The sequence below is a fragment of the Lynx canadensis genome, chromosome D4 (assembly GCF_007474595.2).
Source record: "Lynx canadensis isolate LIC74 chromosome D4, mLynCan4.pri.v2, whole genome shotgun sequence".
Classification (NCBI taxonomy): domain Eukaryota; kingdom Metazoa; phylum Chordata; class Mammalia; order Carnivora; family Felidae; genus Lynx; species Lynx canadensis.
The window spans coordinates 35,586,540-35,608,038 of record NC_044315.2 but is presented as its reverse complement, the minus strand read 5'-3'; positions in this window follow the sequence as shown (position 1 = coordinate 35,608,038).

The following is a 21,499-nucleotide window of genomic DNA, read 5'->3' as shown; positions in this document are numbered from 1 at the left end:
ATTAACTGACCATATAATTGTGGGTTTATTTCTGGGTTTTCTTTTCTGTTTCATTGATCTCTGTGTCTATGTTTTGTCCATACTAAGTCGTTTTGATTACTATAGCTTTGTAATATAACTTGAAGTCTAGAATTGTAATGCATTGAGTTTTGCTTTCTTTTTCAAAATTGATTTGACTATTTGGGGTCTTCTGTGGTTCCATATAAATTTTAGGATTGCTTGTTCTAGTTCTGTGAAAAATTCTGTGGAGTTTTTGAGAATGATTGCATTAAATTTATTTTACACTTATTAAATTTATTTTACACTTTTGGTAGTGTACACATTTTAACAATATTTGTTTCTTCAATCCATACGCATAGAATATCTTTTCATTTCTTTGTGTCGTCTTCATTTTCTTTCATCAATATTTTATAGTCTTCAGAGTACAGGTCTTTCCTCCCTTTGGTTAGGTTTATTTCTAGGTATCTTATTATTTTTTGGTGCAATTGTAAAGGAGATTGTTTTCTTAATTTCTCTTTTCTTCTTACTAGTTTGTAGAAATGGAACAGATTTCAGCACATTAATTTTGTATTCTCCTGAATTCATTTATCAGTCCTAGTAGTTTCTTAGTGGAGTCTTTAGGATTTTCTATATATAATATTATGACATCTGCAAATAGTTTTAATTCTTCCTTACCAATTTGGATACCTTTTATTTATTTCTCTTGTCTGATTGCTGGGTCTAGGAATTCCAGCACTATGTTGAATAAAAGTGGTGAGAATAGAGATCCTTGTCTTGTTCCTTACATTAGGGGGAAAGTTCTGTTTTTCCCCATTGAGTATGGTATTAGCTGTGGGTTTTTGACATATGGCCTTTATTATGTTGAGGTATGTTCCCTCTAAATCTGCTTTGTTGAGGGATTTTATCATGAATGGACATTGTCCTTTGTCAAATGCTTTTTCTGCATTTCTTGAAACAATCATATGCATTTTGTTCTTTTGCTTGTTGATATGATTTATCATATTGATTTGCAAATATCAGACCCCCTTGAATATCAGGAATAAATCCGACTTGATCATGGTGAATGATTTTTTTAATGTTTTGTTGGATTCAGTTTGCTAATATTCTGTTGAAGGTTTTTGCAGTTATGTTCATCAGAGATATTGGCCTGTAGTTTTCTTTTTCTGTAATGTCTTTATCTGGTTCTGGTATCAGGGTAATGTTGGTCTCATGAACAAATTTTGAAGTTTTTCTTCTTCTATTTTTTTGGAATAGTTCAAGTAGAATAGTTATTAACTCTTCTCTAAATGTTTGGTAGCATTCACCTATGAAATCAGCTGGTCCTGGACTTTTGTTTGTTCGAGTTTTTTGATCACTGATTCTCTCTCTCTCTCTCTCTCTCTCTGTCTCTCTTTTTAAATGTTTATTTATTTTTTAGAGAGAGAGAGCACAATCACGGGAAGGACAGAGAGAGAGGGGGGCAGAGGATCCAAAATGGGCTCCATGCTGATAGCAGCAAGCCCTATGTGGAGCTGGAAATCATGAACCATGAGATCATGACGTGAGCCAAAGTAAACACTCAGCTCAATTGAGCCACCCAGGTGTCCCAGTGATTCACCCTCTTTCTGGTAATCAATCTGTTTAAATTTTGTTTCTTCTAACTTCAGTTTCTAGATTAGGTTTCTAGGAATTTATCCATTTCTTTTAGGTTGTCTAATTTTTTGGCATATAGTTTTGCATAATATTATTTTATAACTGTATTTCCATTGTGTTGTTTGTTATTTCTCCTTCATTTGTGATTATGTTTGAGTTCCTTCTCTCTCTCTCTTTCTTTTTAATGTATCTAACTAGAAGTTGGTCAATTTTGTTGATCTTTTCAAAGAACCAGCTCCTGTTTTCACTGATCTATTGTATTGACTTTTTAGTTTCTATATCATTTATTTCTTCTCTAATCTTTATGATTTCCTTCCTTCTGCTGGTTTTGGATTTTATTTATTGTTCCTTATCTAGTTCCATTAAAGTGTAAGGTTAGGTTGTTTATTTGTGTACTACCAAGGAATTTAATTTTGATCACACAAACTCAGTCCCACACTAGGAATCAGCAGCATTTCTTTGGCAGTTTAGTGCATCATTCTCTTCTTAATGGTTCTTTGGGTAGAGAAAACACATACACTTTGATCAGCTCACCAAAACAACTTCATAATGGACCAGGAATTGTGGATTGCACATGACCTTCGTAAAATTCTGATTTACACCTAGAAGCCACACTAAGATATTTTTGGCAAAAGAAAGGCGTTTCTAGTGCATCGAACTTTGGTTCATTTACTTTGTACTCCATGGTGTGGCTTGTGAAATCAGTGGATCTATAAACTGATCAAGCAAAGAGGGACACTGGTTCTAGAGCTATAGTTGGTCTCTAAAGGCACCTCAAAGCTCTTGTATATGTCATAATTTTTTAGTGATGAATTCCCTTGCTATATTACGGATACATCATCTGAAAAAGGTAAGTTCTTCTCTGAATATCAGAATTGTAAATTAAAGGAAAACATCTGCACACAAATTGTGCCAATCATCAGAGCATTGCTGAGAAAAGACAGTTTTCCTATGGGCTTGCTCATCAAATCTTCCTGAGTATGTTTGACAGTGACATCAGGCATTTTTCATTTCTACTGAATTGAAACAGAATACTGATGGATAACATTTCAATTGCTTGCCACACAGAAGAAAGGCATTTATTACAAGTTAAGATAGGTAGACTTGAAAGAATTCTCACATGACATTTCATACTCTCTCAGTTTCTTATCCATATATTAAAATTTTAAATGGCCAAATATTTCCATTTAGAGAAAAAATGTCAGGTTGGATATCAGCTTACTTAACTTACTTTTTAAACGGGGTCTCAAATGAAAATAGAAGGTAAGCCACTATTTATGTGAGTTCCGATACTGGTGGTATTTATAAAATGAAAAGCAAAAGTTATCATTTGAAATTATGTCTAACAGATATCACAAGAACAAAATATAGTGTTGTCTCAAAAAGTAGTTGTTTCGTTCAAGCTGTTAATAAAATAAAAATTACATGATGAATATAAGATACAAAAGCGATCCATTTAGCAAGGCATTCTTCTCTTTTCAGAAAACAAAACAGTTCACTCTTTGGTGTATAGTTAAGACAAATGAAAACATATGCCTAAACAAAATTTTGTTCATGGAAGAACTATTCGCAATAGTCAAAAAGTCAAAACAACTCAAATATCCATCAGCACATAATAGATAAATACTATGTGGTATACCCATAAAATAGAATATTATTTGGCAATAAAACAAAATGAAGTATCTGTACATGCTACAATGTTGGTGAACTTTGAAAACATCATGCCAAGTGAAAGAGGTCAGTCACAAAAGACCATATATCCTGTGATTTCTTTCATATGAAATGTCCAGACAAAGCAAATAAATATAAACAGAAAATAAATTAGTGGTTGCCTATAGCTCAGAAGAGGTTGTGGGGAAATGACAGGTCATGACTAAGAGTATGACCTTTCTTTTGGGGCATGAAAATATCCCAAAACTGATTATAGTGACAGTTGTATAACTGTGAATATAGCAAAACATTGAATTGTGCACTTTAAATGAGTGAATTGTATGATATATTAATTAAACTGTTATAAAAAATGCCCAGACAACAGACTGAAGGCAAAATCACAAAAAAAGAAAAAAATAAAAATGCAACAAACCAAAGAAACATTATGTAACATTGGAAACATTTGTGTTTATCAGTATTGGGTGGTATTTGCTTATTAATTTATGAGACAGTACTCAGATTGATAACTATGAATTTTGCTTCATTGTTATTTTTGTGAAGTGCAACATTCTTAGAAGTATTAGATTCTCAGATGTCATCAAGAGATCCTTATTTGCTCTTTATATTTCAGTTATTCTGAAATCAACAGTTGATTAAATGTGCCATTTGCATACCTTTACTTGTGTTACATATTATTTGTGAACACCAAAATATGCCATTGCAAACTTTAAAAACATTATTTTTCTTCTAATAATGTATATGAAAATTTAAAAATTATATTTAAAATGAATTAAATATATAAAATATTTAGAGAGTTTAAATGTAAGTGTAAGAAAATATGGCTGAAATATTGCTTCTCTTAAGTTTTGCCTATTAAAACATTAGGCTCAAGAATTTGAATAGGTTTAGGAAAAATCTTTAAATTATAAATTTCAGGTAATTTCTCACAGGATCACGAAAGTCTTATGCTAGTAGTATATTTAAAAGAAGAATATATCTAAGATAGATTAATGATTTAAATGCCACATTTTTATGGTCAAAAATAATTCCATTTAGAGTAAATTGTCATTATTTAGGCTGAAATGTTTTCCATGGAGCTGAAGATCAAATAATATATCTGGTATGAAAGTCAGGGTCTTATTGTGGTTTTTGTATGGCAGTTCTGCATTTTACATCTTATTCAAATTAGGTTTTTTCAACAGCTGGCACAGCCCTCACTGACAGATAAAAATTGCTTTGTAAAATTATAGGAAACAAAAAGTATATACAACAAGGCTCATTTAGTTTGCTTTCAAACTCCTTAAAATCCAATTTGAATTTGTATTTCCTTGACTTGAGACTCGTATCCTTAACCTGAAATCCATTGCTTTATTGCATTGTTTTTTTTTTTTTTTTAATTTTTTTTTCAACGTTTTATTTTATTTTTGGGACAGAGAGACAGAGCATGAACGGGGGAGGGGCAGAGAGAGAGGGAGACACAGAATCGGAAACAGGCTCCAGGCTCCGAGCCATCAGCCCGGAGCCTGACGCGGGGCTCGAACTCACGGACCGCGAGATCGTGACCTGGCTGAAGTCGGACGCTTAACCGACTGCGCCACCCAGGCGCCCCTGCATTCTGTTTTTAAAAAGTATGATGTTAAAGGAGTGCTGGATCAACATAACACATTTTTATTTCCAAACAAAATGTTGTAGACATTTTTTAAAAAGCTTTTTTAAGTATAGTACGTCCTGTGGATAATTTGATTAAGGAAGATAAATTTAAAACATTTTAAAATGTATATGTATTTATAAAGCTCTTCATAGGTGTATGTATGTTGCCAGATGCTCATCATTATTTAAAACCTATGCACATTTCCACACATAGAAATAAATATTAGTCATTAGAAATAAAATATCTCATCTCAAAAAGTTTATATTTAGTCTTTCACATTTTCCTAATTCTGTCCTATAGTTCTGCCACACTGCATATTTGGGTTTAGATGGCAAATTTACTGTGCACTCATATCAAATTAATCACAATTAAAGCAGTTTTTTATTTTTAAAAGTTTTTTAAGAATATAATTTTACAGGGGCGCCTGGGTGGCGCAGTCGGTTAAGCGTCCGACTTCAGCCAGGTCACGATCTCGCGGTCCGTGAGTTCGAGCCCCGCGTCGGGCTCTGGGCTGATGGCTCAGAGTCTGGAGCCTGTTTCCGATTCTGTGTCTCCCTCTCTCTCTGCCCCTCCCCCGTTCATGCTCTGTCTCTCTCTGTCTCAAAAATAAATAAAAAAAACGTTGAAAAAAAAATTAAAAAAAAAAAAAAGAATATAATTTTACAGAACAAATTTAATATATTCAGAAGGTTCCTATATAGATTGTAAGATACTTTTTTGAAACACAAAAAAAATGAGATCAGTTTATTCTCCATGAGTTAAAAAAAAAGCTGTAACTTCCTTTAAAAAGTTTTAGTTAATAGGTCACTATGTATTGAACTTTGTACAAGGCAACATTGTGGGAACTGTGGATGGATAAAAGATGTTGGAAAGATATCGCTTGCCTTTAAGTAGCTTACAGTCTTATTAAGCAGAGAAAGAAACAAAAAATAAAACAAAACAAAAAAAAACACAACTAAGGAACAGCTGAATACCCTCTCACTTCTTAGAATCAAAATATCTTCTTTCCTCAGATGGTTGATTAGTGACAACAGTAATATTACCCGTCAGGGTGAATAAGTGGCCTTGCCCTTGTCTCTTCAGAAGTCTATTACACCATCCAAAGAGATTATTAGTTCAGTGTTAGGGCATTTAGAGATTGTATCAGATTTTTCATCAGAGTTACTATTTTGAACAATGTATTTTCCCCCCAGCGTGTTTAATCTGGTAGTTTTGAAGTCTGGAGTGGACAGTGAACAGCTTGTGAAGTGACAGCCTTTTGGATGGAGGAATTAATTTTGAGAATGTGATTTTAGTCTTTGGGATCCGACAGGCCTTTCCATTTTCTCCAAAACCAGTGGTTCTCAGTGTGGTAATATTGCCTCCAAGGGGATATTTGGCAGTGTCTGGAAATGTTGTTGGTGACACTGGGAGTGCTACTGGTATCCAATGGGCAGAGGCCAGGGATGCTGCTAAACGTCCTACAATGCACAGGACACAGTGTTGCCGCAACACAGACTGTCAGTAACACTGATGTTGAAAAATCCTGCCTACAATGAGGAAACATTTTAACCTCTCCCTCTTTTTTCACCCTGTCCCCATCTTTGGTAAAAGCTGGCTTAAGTTGGATTTCTATCCCCGACAGTTGAGTAGGTGACATTCTACTATCAATAGAACTTAAGAGAATTGTTCAGGAGAGTGGTTATTTAAGGTCTCTGGAATGTGAGGGTACAGATCGCCTCTGACTTACTATGGTTTGAGGCACAGTTTTTTGACTTATGATGATGTGAGAGTGATACACATTGAGTAGAAACTGTTCTTCAGGTTTTGAACTTTGATCATTTCCCAGGCTAGTGATATGTGGTGTGATGCTTTCTTGTGATGCTGGGTAGTGGCAATGAGCTGCAGTTACCAGTTGGTCACACCAGGGCAAACAACCGATACACTTACAGCCATTCTGTACCCATACAATCATTCTGTTTTTCACTTTCTGTGCAGTATTCCGTAAATTACGTGAGCTATTCTACATTGTACTATAAAAAAGGCTTTGTGTTAAATGATCTTGCGCAACTAACTGTAGGCTAAGGTAAGTGTTCTGAATACATTTAAGATAGGCTAAGCTAAACTTTTTGATTTACTATTATTTTCAGCCTGTGATGGGTTTTTTGGGATGTAACCCCACTGTAAGGAAGATCTGCACTAGGAAGAGGATTTCAAAATAGGAAGGAGTCACATGGAGAAAAACAGGTTAATTGTTCTAGGTAAACAGAACAGAACAAAGGCACTGGACTGAAGAATAAAAATAAGAAAGTGTGATCTATTTGCAATAAGTAGAAAGGAAGAGTAGACGAGGATAAAAAAGATACTTGGTAATAGATTGTGATCAGCCTTGCATGTCAAAGTAAGAAAGATTTGAGTTTTTGAGCTAGAAGGAATAGTATTTCCTGACACCATATTTTTTAATCCCTATAAAAGCAATATTGGTTCATATCTGCAAATTTTAGAAACTTTTAAAAGTGTAAAGGAGTAAATGCTACCACTTCAGGAATAATTACTATTATTGTTTTAGCATATTTTCTGACAGATTTTTCTCTACAAATAAGTATTCATACACATATGCATTATGTATGTGTGATTTTTATGTCACGTTTGTACTATTCAACTAGGATAATGAGGTTCTCAGATTGATGACACTTTTTAAAATTTTTTACGGTCACATAAAATGTGTTATTTTTATTTACCATATTTTATTTAACCATTTCCTTATTGTTGGCCTTCCTGTTGTCAGTTTAGAAAAATAAAATGACTGTAATCAATATACTTGTGCATAAAATTTTATGTGATTATTATGAATAGAATTACATGAAATATATAAACAATTAAGAATCTTGATGTTTTAAGAAACATTGTACCAATTTATATTACTTTCAGCAATCTACAGAAATTACTCCTAGTTATTCTTAAAATTTAAGACAATTAAAAAAAAGTTTATTTATTTTGAGAGAGAGTGGGGAAGGGGCAGAGAGGGAGAGAGACAATCCCAAGCAGGCTCCACACCGTCAGCCCAGAGCCCAATGTGGGGTTTGATCAAACAAACCGTGAGATCATGACCTGAACTAAAACCAAGAGTCAGACACTCAACCTGCTGAGCCATCCAGGTGCCTCCAAATTTAAAATAATTCATCACTAAAGAATGCCTTGGGCAAGAATTTTGTTTTTCCTATATTTTGCAAATAGGTTAGGTTCCAATCATTTGCTATCTGTGTCTGAAAATTTTAACCATTAAAAAAAATAACTTGTGAATCAATGCATTTATTCATAAACCACAATTCTAATAAGAAATTAATCTACAAATTCTTCATTGCTTCATTGCTTAAGTCATAGTTGCTTCTTATATAATTATTGATCTTAACACTTAGTGTTAAGATTATCAGTGTTTTTGACATGCTAGGGACCTATCATTTGTACATGTATTTTTATATATATTACACCTACTACTAAGAATGTTGGCCTAAGTCTATCTGCTGGATCCCTGACTACTCATAAAGACAGAAATTCCTTAGTTCCATCATGAATTCTTATGATAGTATTTTGACAGCTTCTAGAATGTTCTTAATGGTCCTAATACTCTGAATTTTTAACCCACATAAGTTAGAGAAGTAACTTATCTAGGTTAGACTTTTTTTTTTCTTTCTAAAATTAACCTTCAACACAGAACTGTTCTCACTCTGCTTTAAACTGAAGTTTCCTCTGAAGTTCAGTTCAAACTTTACTTACTCTTTGCTAAGTGTTCTCTCCTTCTGTCTTTCTACTCTCCTGTCTTTCTACTCTCCTCTCTTTCTACTGTCTACTTTCACATTCTGCTCCTGCTCTTCATTCTATACATATACACACACTTTTGATGTTATCAGTTCTCTTTTACACTAAAATTCTGTCAGTTAATAACATTAATGGAATTTCTTCTGAGATATATTCTGCATAAATTAACAGTGACATATTTGGGTCAAAATTATCCTCATTCAGCATTCAAGGACACATAGATCTTTTAAAACTACCATATTCCTCAGCATCATCCATTCTCTTCACTCTCATATTTTAGAGATGGCCTTTACAACTGGCACATCACATGAAGGATCACATTAAACATTTTACATTAAATAATACATATAATATGCATAATAAGATATTTGCAAAATTTTGGTTTATTTAATTCTCCTTAACTTTCCTTAGATCAGTGGGCTTATCATCTTGCTTAGCAACTGTGCTTTTTAAAGCACATATAACTAGTTATTTTCAAACTTTAACTGTGTTTGTACATGCATGCAGAAGAATGTTGATCTCATAGGGCCATGGAAGAGGTATTATGTGAAATTTCAGTTGTATTTTTATTGTTCTAGTTAATATAATTTTAGTATTGTATCCCACATTTAAAGCAATCACTTCCACCAAAAATAAATTTGAATTAGAGGAAAAAAATATTTTGTATTCTATTCAATGATGAATACTTGGTATTTAGGGAACAGATTTTAATTGGAATAATGTAATTATGATTTCACTTGTAATTCAAATTCTAATTACAGAATTGATTTTCTCAATGTTAATGAGCCCATCTTGAGCAAGCTATCAGCTTCTGCTGTATAACAAACCACCTTAAAGTTTTTTGGCTTAAAAAAAAGGGTTGGCAAACTACTGCCTGAACCACATCCAAGTGCTGCCTGTGTTTTGTTTCTGTTTTTGTTTTTGATGCCTGTTTTTGTAAATAAAGTTTTATTGGAACACAGCCATGCCCATTTATTTGCTTATTAGCTATGACTGCTTTGGTGCTACAACCACAGAATTGAGCAATTGTGATAGAGATTGTATGGCCCACACAGCCTAAAACATTTACTATCTGGCCCTATACTGAAAAAAAAAATTGCTTACCCATGGCTGAAAACAACAGTCACCCACTAGCTTGCAGTTGTATCTGTCAGCAGTTTGGGCTGAGCTCAGCTGAGTAGTTCTTTTGATGGCTTTTTCTGGACTCATTCATGTGGCTATAGTCTGCTGACCTCATTTACATGTCTGATGGTTGGTGCTGGCTGTCGTGTGCAGTGGCAAGGATGACTGAGTCACAGGTTTGCCTAGCCTGAGATGATTCATATTGCTGCTCTTGTAGGGATCCCAGAAGCAGCAAGAGAGGGTAAGCCCCACTGAGCAAGGAATTTTCAAGCCTGTGTTTTATCACATTTTCTATTCTCTCATCTACCAAAGCAAGTCACAGTGGGAGGCCCTGCATCAAGGTGCAAAGGATGTATACAAATGTGTGGATATAGAAAGTCATGAACAAACTGGGGATTATCACTGCAAAAATCTACCACGGTTCATTTCCTAATGTTACAGATGAGGAAAAGGAGTCCCAGAGAATTAAAATGTTTTCCCCATGTTCATATAGCTAGTCAGTGTCTAAGTCTGTAGTTGACACAGAATCTTTTGATTTCCAAAAGCAATATGTTCATTTCTTTTATTCTGTTAATTTTTAATGTTTTTATTTATTTTTGAGACAGAGAGAGACAGAACATGAGCAGGGGAGGCAGAGAGAGAGGGAGACACAGAATCTGAAGCAGGCTCCAGGCTCTGAGCTGTCATCACAGAGCCCGATGTGGGACTCAAACTCATGGAGTGTGAGATCATGACCTGAGCTGAAGGCAGAAGCTCAACCGACTGAGCCACCCAGGTGCCCCTCTTTCATTCTTTTTAAAATGCCCTTCAGCTCATTGTCAGTAAACAGTTATGTAACACACAGGGATAGTATAGTACAACAGCTAACAACATTATCTTGGATTTTAAACCTCAGTTTTAATCTTGGCTTCACTGCTCTGTAGGTGACTTTGAACAAGTGACTCAAATCTTATGAATATGTTTCTCCTATGCATGTAAAGATGGCAGAGCTTACATTATAAGCATGTTTGATAAGCATAAAAGATGAACTCTGTAAGGTACTACCAAAGTACCAAATCAGTGTAAGTGCTCAAAAAACGCTAGCTTCTTTAGTGTTACTATTTCATCTCATATTTCATTGTGCCATTTTTTGTATCAAATATATTGTTTGCTTTTTAAAGTTTATCATTGTTTCTTTCAAACTACAAATTGGTTTCTCTTGCATTTCACCTTTCTGGACACTGATTTTCAAGTAACCTAAGTTTTCATCCTTAGAGCCTAGTTTGTCAATTAAATGCTTTAGTATGTAGATAACAGGTAGCTTTATCATATGAAGTAACATTTTTGGCCTTTCAACACTTCTGTTTGATCAAGGCATATTTTCTGTTGGGGAGACATTATTTGTTGAACTAAAGCCACAATTTTGCATGAGAATCTTCCAAGGCAGCTACTGAGTTTACTAGGTTCTAGGAGGTACATCTTATTTCTTTATGCCCAGCAGACCAGGGTACCTCAAGACTCCACATCTACTTTGATACCTAGTGTAGAAACAGATCTGTTTTGTTACTTCTACACATTTATTATTGTTTTATTGTCATTATCACTTTTTATAAAGGATACTTGAGTTCAAGGAGTAAACTTCATTTCTTTCTTACAATGTTAAACCATATCATTGGCATAATCATTTAGATACTCTGATTTGATTTTTTAAACTCAGGAATCACTATTTCAGTTGGATAATAAATAAATATAATTATAATATCTTTATCATAGCTCAGATTGAATCAACATAAATGACAACTGTCAAAAACATTTTGAATTTGTTCCCAATTATTTTATTAAGCATTTACATTATTTTATTTTTGAAACATTATTTTGTAATGTTCTTTCTCCATCTTTGAGTGTATATCCGATTCCACTGCTGTCACTTCAATGCTCTACTGAGGAAACTCAGTTTCAAGTGTTTGTGAACTTGGCAATATGTGTCATTGCGATAATTTACATATATTATTTCAAATGACATTATGCTTTTTTTTTGTTTGAAAAAGCGTGTGTCATATGAGCTAGAAGATTAATTTGTAAGCATATCTCTTGTTTCTAGCATCCTCTAGGGATTTTTTTGTTGTTTTCTTTTTCTTTTTTTTCCTCTACAATTGTTTTGATCTATTTGAACTGGTCTTTAAAGTTAGTTTCACTTTAATAACAGAGGCTTTGACTTGTTTAGAAACATAACTATATGTATGCCCTAAGTAAAATAACTCCCTTGAATATGAAAGAATTAAAAAGAGCAGTAAGGAAATCACACTTAAAATTTTCGTTTCTTTTCTAAACTGCTGGCAAGGGACAAACAAAGCTATTACTATAGACTATTACTAAACACATGCTGTGTTTAAAGGAAATTTCCAACTGCAAATACAACCTCCATTTTGTTAATTATCTGAATAGAAGCTCAAATGCTTTTCTTCTGTTATGAAAATCAGGAGTTTAGAATATTCTTGTATTCTACAGGGTAAGTGTAAGAGTGTCACCTTATAGTGACATTTGCAAACACACTAATACAAGATGCCAGTCTTAGACATTATTCAAGAGCTCACTCTGGATAACACAGGAGTAAGTAATCCAAAGATTTAGGCTTGCATGATAAAACCTGGGTTTGTATTTAGGAATGCCAGTATTTGAGACAGGATTTAGACTTGGAAGGCACCTTTGAAACTACATTGTTGAGATTCTATATCTGTTGAAAAATTATATCTTGAGGTAGAGAAAATTCAATAAAACATCAGAAGTAGCTGCTAATAAAAGAGGCACTCAATTAGGATAGGAATGTGAGATCTGACATTACACCAAAATGTTTTCTTGGGGTAGATAAGGTTTCAGAACAATCCAAGGGATTCTGTTTATTTGGTACTGGTTCATAGTCTGGACCCAACTACCCACTGCCAGAATTAACAAATACAAATGTAAGGCACCTAGTTAAATTTTAATTTCAGATGAACAGATCTTTTAGTAAAAATATGTTTCCATAATTGTCATATTACAACAGCTAGCCTTGAGATATATTAGACTTGAGTGTCTGGTAAAGATTACTCATAAGAACCAAGCAGAAGATCAGGGGCCACCTAAGTGGCTCAGTCGGTTAAGCATCCAACTTCAGACTTCAGCTCAGATCATGATTTCATGGTTTGTGAAATATAGCCCTGCCACGGACTTTGCTGTAAGCACGGAGCCCGCTTCGGATCCTCTGTCTCCCTGTCTCTCTCTCTGCCCCTCCTCTGCTCATGCTCTCCCTCTCTCTCAAAAATAAACATTAAAAAAAAAAATCAAGACCCAGTCCATAAAGCTGAGTTTCTGGGTGGTTTTATAATTGAACAGGAGTGTTTGATGGGGGAAAACTAAGGTAGATCCCCACCTTTTATTAATTCAACCAAAATTTTGACAGTTTAAAGACAAGTTATAGGAAAAAGGCTGTAAATTAATTAATTGAAATAAAAATGATCACCAGATGGTGTTGCGAACTTCTGACACAGTTTCCAATCAGATTGGCTCAAGAACTGAATGGGGCACATCCAAAAAGGGAAAACAGCAGAACTTCCTACTTGGAGGGTTTCCTAAGTCTTAGGGGGTGAAGAGTGCAATGGATGGCTTTGAGGCTTTGTATAAACAAGGCATCATCCCTGGATTTCAGGGTATTTTCAGTCAGCAATCCAGTGATTATCAGTGAGGAGGACCAAGCATATGAGCTCCACTATGTATTCCTACCCATAAGAAACAGATACTTTCAACAATCTCAAAGAATTAGCTGAACAATACTGTTTTAAAGTTGTTTATCTTTTTTTTTTCTATTTGTAAGAATCCATTCTCCATCATACAGCAGATGATTTTAATGAATTATAAATTACACATAAAACATGAAAGCTGTGGCATATTCAGTTGTTTTCCCTACTCTTTGAATTTTTAACCACAAATTGTTATTTCTAAGGTGTGTGTGTGTGTGTGTGTGTGAGAGAGAGAGAGAGAGAGAGAGAGAGAGAGAGAGATTGGAGAGAGGGAAGTCAACATCTTACAAAACTGAAACCTCACTCAATTGCCTATTTGTATACTTTATACAAATTTGGCATAAAAAAGATTTAGGTGCAGGTAAATATTTTGAAGTAAGTATCCAGATGATTGTTTGTTGGCTTGCCAATATCATGCATAAAAATTATTGCTTTCTTTATTGCTGATTTTATAAGCATTGCTAAGTGAAAATGTGTGCATAAAAATACCTAGATTCATTACATAAATTGCATCATTTCATGATGATCTAAACATGTTAATGGTGGTCAGTGCTGTTTGAGGTATTTATAGCGAGGTACCATGTTCATCTGCTCTTTTATATTATATCTTACCTTCATACTTTCTTATGGTTCAACCTGGTGAAACCACATTAATGCCACATTTCTTGTCCTCCAGGACCCGTCAGCCACCATGACCATGCATAGGAAAGTAAGAATGAGGGCCACATAAGCAGAAATTCATCAGAACCTGAGTTCTGGATCATGACCCTCAATTAATATGTTTATCCCACTTGGTCCCTCTGTTCGCTCTAAACCCAACTGAAGCTAGGTTAAGCAAGACGAGAGATATATTGTTTGCCTTTTCAATCTCTGTAAAAAAAAATCTCTCTCTCCTCCATCTCCCTTTCCTCCTCCCTCCCTTCGTCTTTCCTTCCCTCTATTCATTCACTTTCTTACACACACACACCTAAACCCAGCACATGCACACCTTTCACTCTCTACACATGCCTCTTTCATTATTTTCTACTACAGAAAGTGTTCTTTCATTTTTTTTTTAATTCCATGGGTGCATATGACTATTAACATCCTAACATTTTACTTTGTCTTTAATCAGCTAGCCAGTTACTCTTATCCTAAGTTTTTAAATTGGCAGGAGAGAATTCAGGTTGGCCTGGCTTGAGTCATGTATTTATCTATTGACCACTCGAGGTGTTTAGGAGCTTGAGTACCATGACTGGTCCAGGTGAGGTCTCCTCTTGGAACTTTCAATGATTCTAGCAGAGAGAAGCATGGGAAGGTGGAAATATATTATGGCACCATGGAAATCTTTTTGAAGTAGGCAGTCTGCCCTAATTGTACCCCTCCAGTTGTCTGGGATATTGCTGTCTTTGCTCTTTCTCTCACTTCTGTGCTTGCCTAACTAATTGGATGTAATTCATATTCTTTTCTTCCTGGCTATGAATTCATTTCTCGGATGGTGATCCTGACTCTTTGCTTTAGCAATTTTGCCCTGAAGGATGCTCCTGGTTTTCTGTAGCTCCCTGGGAGCCCGATTCCACCAGTAGCTCCTTCCCAGTTGCAGGCTTAACAGTTAATTACATAAAGATTTTGCCATAACCAGCAAAGAAACTTTGTGCCTTGGGCCTTTGAGGTATAGACAGGGTGTGAGATACAATCTATTTTTTTTTTTTTGTATCTCAGACAGTTAATAGAAAAGCAAAAACCTGTTTAAAGCCAGTTTATGTTAACTCCTTCAGTCATAAATTATCTTTAATTTTTTAAACAACATTTATTTACTTTTGAGAGACAGAGAGAGACAGAGCATGGGCAGGGAAGACCAAGAGGGAGACACAGAATCCGAAGTAGACTCCAAGCTCTGAGCTGTCTGTACAGAGCCTGACACGAGGCTTGAACCCACGAACTGTGCGATCATGACCCGAGTCCAAGTCGGATGCTCAACTGACTGAGCCACCAGGCGCCCCAGTCATAATTTATCTCTTAATTTTAATAATCTTTTTTGAGCATTATGTGAGCCACCCTACTAATTGGAGAAAAAATAGCCTTTTTCCTGTCTTTGTGGAACTTTTTGTCTTAAAGAGACAGATACTAACCAAAATCCACTTTAACATGGATGATCCAATGTATGGGATTATTGATGTGAGAGTGTATAATGGTGTACGTGATCTATATTTATCGTTATGTGAACATAACAAGGAAGGAATGGTTGAGGAAGTGATTGAACTGAGATGTGAGGATCAACTTTGGGTAGAGTAAGTGAAGTGGAGTATTTGCAGCTTAAGAGGTGAGTTAGGGATGGTAATTACTGTAAAAGGAACTAACAGGCAAAAGTTCAGTGGCAGGGGAAAAATCTGACATTTTCAAGAGGGACCTGATGCATAATGAGCTTGTAGAATTAGATAGGACATGTTAAGGGTTCTGTCCTGTATGATAGGAGGAATGGTGGTCGCTAAAGGCTTTTAGTAGGAAGACGACTTGGTCAGTTACTTAACTGATGAGTTGAATTTATCTTACCATTGACACAGAGTATGAGACAAAGACAGCCCAGATAATAAGAAACACTTGATGGAGTAATGTAAAAAGCATCACTTCATTAAAATAGGAACAATTTGAAGTTAGAAGGGCTTATGGAACACTTTGTACTGTGCCTGGCAAAATAAAAGATTCTTGTCAATTGTTATTATCATTTTCTCCTTCCTTTTCTTTGCATCATATCTCCAAGGCCATACGTATGATACTACCGATATTTTCTCAAGATGTACAATAGCTACCGATATTTTAATAAATAAGAGATTTTATAGAGCATATGGGGGCAAGTGAAAAGATTGTAATGCATGTTTTTAGTCATCCGAGGTCAAAGACTTGGTCCTTTTTATCACTAGAGACTACATTTGTTAATGCTTGCCAAAAGTCTTCTAGGAGACAGGTACCAGCCATAGCAAACACATGAGAACCATAGTTTACAAAAATTCTGTCTACAAATTGGTCCTTGTTACCTCAGAGCAGGAGGAACATAGTGTCAGGGTATTAGTTCAGAGGGGTATCTAGCCTCATTCTTTCCTTTCTACATCTGGCAGTCAAAAAAAAATCCTCATTCTTCTGGAAAACTTTGGATCTATTTTTATAGCAAGGACCACAAAGATAATTGAAAGTCTTTAGTCATCCTTATGGTTAGTGAGCACAAACTTTCTTGAAACGAAAGTTAGCTGGGCCTAAATTTCTTTTATCTTTTATTCATTGCCATCAGTGAAGACGTGAAAACGCACACACATACACACGTACACACAGAGATGGCCATCAGCCTAGCAACAGTAAAAAAAATAGATAAAGTCTTGGCTATTTGACAAACCGGAACATTTGTCCCTGAATAAGAAGTTGGCCCAAATATTAAACAAATATACTTCATTATGTAATTCATATTATTTATCACCAAGGGAAAAATTCAAAACACTATTAAGCACATTTTGGTAAATCAAAGCCTTAATGTTATTACTTTTGAATTTTAAATAACTGACTTTTTGTTCAGTTACTTACTTTTACTTTTATATGATCTTGCAAATGATTTACCAGCTTACAACAAATATCCTTTTGTAAACTATATAATATAAATAACAATTTAGAACAGGGTGGGGAGTATATGACTGTGTTGGACTTGTTCTAAGTAGACAGTATGATGATTAGTTAGAGCCTTTTTTTAATTTGCTGAGACAAGATGCTTTCTTTAACATTAAGCTCTAATGGAAACATTTTATTATCTTCAACATGATTACATTTCTATAGCTATATAATTAGGGTTAATTTATCTTATTTAAAGTTTTATTTTCTTTCCTTTGACATTTTTCTTTTCAAAAAGTCAAATTGCTGACAAGGGCGATCTTCTACTTTATAGAGTTATTGTGGACTTCTTTTCTAAGAACAGTTTCTCAAAGTGAGAGAAAAATTAGCCCATTTAATCCTCTGCAAAAAATATAGTTTGCCTTTTGAAATACTGTATAGCCCTATATTAAAGGATTATCTCCCCTTCTTCAGTGTATTTAATGTAGTAAGCTTTTCTCTTTCTATAGTGCACTTTGGGAGCCTGATACTACCCAAGCAAATGCCAATCTTTGAGAGGTTTTTCTTTGTCTGACACATTGTTCTTGAAATGGTTAGAGCTTCTAGTCTTTACATTTAAAGCTAGGCAATGCGACTGAGTTATTATGTAGTAGTTTGAATTCAGACTTCAGTGCTATGTTTAATTTTTTAATGTTTATTGATTAGAGAGAGAGAGAGAGAGAGAGAGAGAGAGAGAGTCAGCAGAGGAGGGGCAGAGAGAGAGAGAGGGAGACACAGAACCCAAAGCAGACTCCAAGCTGTGAGCTGTCAGCACAGAGCTTGATGAAGAGTTCAAACTAGTGAATCATGAAATCATGACCTGAGATGAAGTCGGCTGCTTAAATGACTGAGCCACCCAGATGCCCCTCCAGTGCTATATTTCAATCAGACGAGAGGGATTGGTTTTTAGTTCTGTGTTAAAAGAGTTGGTTGATTACATTTACCCAAGCGGCCAAGACCCTAAGTGCATGGTCATCCTCAATGTGTCTGGGCAATTTGGTTGCTGCATGCCTTGTCTTCTAGAAGAAGCAGAACTCCCTCTAGGTGGCCCCATAAGAGGAAGGATCCCAAATTCCTGGTAGTCCCATGGTGATTGATGATGGAAATGTTCTTTTCTACCTTAGGAAGAAGCCCATTAAGATATACATGTGCTCTTTTATTCATCCTCTTATGCCAAACCATGCTTGGAGTAGTGATGGATCATCCTTTTCTTTTTGGGTAGCAGAAAAATGAAAATTTTCATTAAGTCTAATTGTGAATCTCTGTATCTCCGTAAGATCTATTCGTTTAGAAAAAAGAAAATGTTTCAGCTCTGTAACTAGATTTTTTTAAGAAATCAAACAAATTCAGGAATATATTTATTTAATCAGTCTATTTTTATCAGAAAAAAATTAAAAAGGAAACTTGGTGACTGGACTGGTTATTTATTGCTATAGAGCATTTCACCCCACCAAACAGTGGTATCTGTTTATTTGTATTCCTCGTATGTGTATCTCATCATCATGGACGTGATTGGGCTAAGCTTGGTGGTTCTTGCTCTTACCGCATAGAAATTGAGTCAGATCATAGCAGAGACCTGTGTTATTTCAAAGGCTTTTTCACTCACATCTCTGGGAGTTAATGATATCTGTTGACTGGGGATTTAGCTGGAGTTTTTGCCTGGAATGCCTATATATAACCTGTATATATGGCTGGACTTACTCTCAGCCTCATGATCGGATTCCAACAATAAGCATAGAGAGATAAAGAAAGACAGAGAGACAAAGAGACAGAGACAGAGAAAGATGGAGTGATACAGCAAAGACACAAAGAACGGCACTGTATTACCTTTTATGACCTAACTTTGGAAATCCTATAACTTTATTTCCATCAAATTCTGTTGGTTGTGTCTGTCACAAAGTTGCACCCAGTTCGAAGGGAAGAAGACATAGACTCTACCCCTTGATGGAAAAAAGTGAGGTCAAGTAGTGAGAGGAGCAAGTGAACTATTTTTATGGCATATCTGCCACAATGACTCCATAAGGATCACAGAATGAATACATAGTAATACAGGTAATGTTAGATAACTTTTATTATATACTTACCATTTGCTCTGTGATATTCTACATGATTAACATTATTATTCAGATCTCACCACATTCATTTATTTAATATGAATACTATTGGTTTCCCCCATTTTAAAGATTAGAAAACAAAGCTAAACAATTTATTCAGTGTCACATAGCTTGAACTGACCATGCAAATACCAAGCTCTTAAGCTCTATTCTTAATTCTATTCTGATTCTTACTAGGCAATTGAAATGAATAGACTGGGGAAAAGTTTAATGTCTTAATTTAGAGGACCTACTGTTCAACCACATGTATTTCTGGAGTGCCTGGGTGGCTTAGTTGGTTAAGTCTGACTCTTGGTTTTGGGCTCAGGTCATAATCTCATGGTTCCTGAGATTGAGCCCTGTCTGACTCTGCCCTGACAGCATGGAGCCTGCTTAGGATTTTCTCTCTCCTCTCCCTGCCTCTCTTTCTCTTTCTCTCTCTCTCTCTCCCTCTCAAAAAAAAAAAAAAAGTAAAAAAAAAAACAAAAAAAACATATGAGCTTGATTTACGTACTTTAGATCTGTGACCCTTAGAGATTCATGTCTAAAAATTTGAATGAAAATAATAGATCTTTAGGGTGATCATCAAGGTGAATTTTTAATGCACACAAAAAAAGTGCCCGGCACAGTGCTGGTCACATAATTGTTGTCTGAAATGGAATGTTTGAACATGTTATTTCATAAATTTTATGTTGTATACATTTAGGATTTTTTTCAATGTTTTTTCTTTCATTTCAAGTCATTACATATAGATATATGGATAGTGCTAAATTCCATCTTATTCCAGGTCTCCTATTTAGCCCACTACTTGAACTACATTGGTATTGAGAGATATTATAAATGATAATATAAACATTAAAATTTGTAACAAATGAGATACTTTTATTTTTTAAACACTGAACTATAGTGTGTGTGTAATCTGATAGCTTTCCAGGAAGGCTGTGTACTAGGTGTACAGATATTTTTTGTCCCTTTAAGTACATATATTAAATATTTAATATGTAACATATATAACACATAATCTCTTGCAATTATATGTATCATACATATATACATGGACACACACATATAACTGGTTTCTTCTTGGACCCTCTTTTTATTCTTGGGGCATATTAGGGACATAAACCAGCATATAGTTTATAGTTCTCTGACAGACACTAAGTGATTTAAGATGATTTTTTTCCTTTTTTCCCCCTTTGACTTAGATTTTTTTTTTCCTGTGTAATTAGAATGTTGTATGTTCAATAAGTGTTTGTTGATTGATCAAAGGATTTTAGGTCTGAGATTAAGTTTAAAGAAGGATTATCTCTTAATTGTCTCTTGCTAAATATCATTTTGGAAAAGCTTGAAAATGATCAAGCCCCATTTAAGACTCTAATTTTGATCGTATGCTAAACTAAACCTTATAAAGACTTTCTAGGCCTTTTTGACATTACCGAATTTGGTTCTAGTACATCTTGTCTTGGCAAGAACACAAAAATGAAGCTCCTGTTCAGATGTCTCATAAAATTATTGAGTTTAATTTAAAATTTGGTTATATAAATGAATGAGAAGCCATAGAACATACATGGTATATATTTTATTATCCAAAACTTGAATACTGAAGGAAATTATTTACTTTTTTCACTTTTTTATAGTCTCTTTTATCAGAGTCTTTATTTCTTTTCTCTTGATGTAAATGCTTTAAAACAATGAATGTTCTCTTTATGCTGTGCTAAGGCTATTATAACCCTGAAATTATATACTAAGTACTTTAATTCAAATAAAGTTTGACAAGTGCAGCAACTAGCATGAAAGCTGAGTTATTTTCCCCAAGTGTTCTTTGTAGACAAATCTATGAAGGATTTAGATGTGGCCATCTTTTCTTTAGAAAATGTGTATCAATTGGGGCGCCTGGGTGGCGCAGTCGGTTGAGCGTCCGACTTCAGCCAGGTCACGATCTCGCGGTCCGTGAGTTCGAGCCCCGCGTCAGGCTCTGGGCTGATGGCTCAGAGCCTGGAGCCTGTTTCCGATTCTGTGTCTCCCTCTCTCTCTGCCCCTCCCCCGTTCATGCTCTGTCTCTCTCTGTCCCAAGAATAAATAAACGTTGAAAAAAAAAAAATTTTTTTTTAAAAAAATAAAAAAAAATAAAATAAAATAAAAAAAAAAGAAAATGTGTATCAATATTAAAAATCATCATTTTCTTT